Source organism: Etheostoma spectabile, chromosome 3 (assembly GCF_008692095.1).
Source record: "Etheostoma spectabile isolate EspeVRDwgs_2016 chromosome 3, UIUC_Espe_1.0, whole genome shotgun sequence".
Classification (NCBI taxonomy): Eukaryota; Metazoa; Chordata; class Actinopteri; order Perciformes; family Percidae; genus Etheostoma; species Etheostoma spectabile.
Genome location: NC_045735.1, coordinates 29,981,069 through 29,982,889, shown reverse-complemented (window position 1 = coordinate 29,982,889; position 1,821 = coordinate 29,981,069). Strand labels below are relative to the sequence as shown.

General features: G+C 41.5%; 1 pseudogene; it reads left to right on the top strand.

The window, feature by feature from the left end:
• LOC116687039 (extracellular calcium-sensing receptor-like) overlaps positions 1–1,821 on the top strand; it is a 7,792-nt pseudogene that overhangs the window by 3,047 nt on the left and 2,924 nt on the right.

Below are 1,821 nucleotides of genomic sequence, written 5' to 3'. Positions count from 1 at the left end.
ACCACATTTCTCACTTTTTTCCGTAGCCGCAGTTGAATGCATCCTCCAGAACTCAGTAGCACTGGAGAGCGCCACTTAGAGGGAGGAGAGATCCACAGAAGTCTCTCAGCCCTGGGATGACGGATCTTCAATGCCAAATCCGATGGCTCCAGACAGAAGCTGAACCTCACACTGTCTGTGTTTGTTACCCAGGATTCACGGCCTTCCACTGGCGAGGGAGAAGGCTCAAGCGACAGCTCCTCAGCAGAAGTCTCAGGTCCTCAAGATGCGGCAAATTGCCACAACAACATAGATGTTCGACCTTGAGAAATATAGAGCATTGCATTAGACCTATAGCAGTAAAATATAAATTAGCTTTAAGATATGTACAGTGTAGTTCATACAAACATTAGATTTACTTTAGTATGTTCTCACTGATAACATTATCAGGACTACATAAAGTCACATATAGAAAAGATACTTTCAAAATTTTCCTAATATAATAAACAATTTTCCATCTATATTTGCCTAAACAATTGTGCTTTGGTGTCCGGATCAGTGTAGCACAGGAACCATCAACCCTGCGGATACATCACTACTCTCTGAACCTGCTACTGGGTGGGGTCCGATAGAAAATTCAGAGTATTCCACACAGATCCCTCTCTGTGTGCCGGCCAAAAAAAGACGCCATAACCATTATTGCCATAGTCGAATCTGACCGGACGCACCTATCCAAGTGCCACCAAGTGTTTTAACCAGTTGGCCAGCGCTTCACGCTGGAACTGATCACTAGGAGGTTCTGAAGAAATTTGGTATGCCTGCTTAATGGCACAACCACAAGTGGCAAAGTGCTCACCTAAAGGGAAATAATAGTGTAATTATTTCAACGGGACGGCAAAAACCCTTGATCACAAGAGTTATGCCAAAATCTCGAATATACTGAGGGATGTTAAGGCCCGATGATGCGCGACATGGCGATGGTGGCGGGACCCAGACTCACCAACAACGCCATCCATACCAGATTTTGAGCAATTGTCACCGTGTAAACACCGGTCCAGGCATTTGAAAGCTGGAATGCCACAGCACCGTCACGGGCCACCGAGGCGCACGAGTCGTAGATCTGGATAACCGAGTTTGATTCCTGGCAGAAGCTCGTGCTTGTTGTTTCTCCTCGATGGCAAAGATCATTGCACTTGAGAACACTCGCGTTGGACGGTAGGTCAAGGGCTGAAAGTTGTACATAGACAGTCTCTAGGCCACCAAGCTCAATAAAGATTAAATATTGTAGTTACAAATGCGTCAGTTAAAGTCTATAGATCTAATTAGGCTGTTACTGTATACTGAGAATAATTTTGAATGATTCCTTTTAACACATCAAAACAGGTATTTCATCGAAGGAAAAGGTGTGAATATAGTTTGCCTTTAACTATTGTGACCAATTGTCTTATGCCTGATTTGTGTTAATTTGAGCTAGTATGCATACTTAAAACAAATAGGCCTTACAGACTGAAACAGCAACAATAAAAATAAATAAATAGTAAAGGAAATGTCTGCAAAACAATGATTTGAAATGTAACGTGAAATTAGCATTTTTAATGGATAAATTACAACAATATAGATACAGTATGAGTTTCGGAAAGCTATGTCTGGCAGGTTAAGAAAAGCAAAAACTAAATAATAATAATAATAATAATAATAATAACAACAATAAAAACAAGAAAGAATGATAATTCTGTCTCTGTGTGTCAGGTGCAGTCACAGATAAGAGTGTGTGTGACGGAACTGAAAACATAAAGATGCTCCAGAGCCCGTACACTGACACATCTCAGCTCCGGATCACTA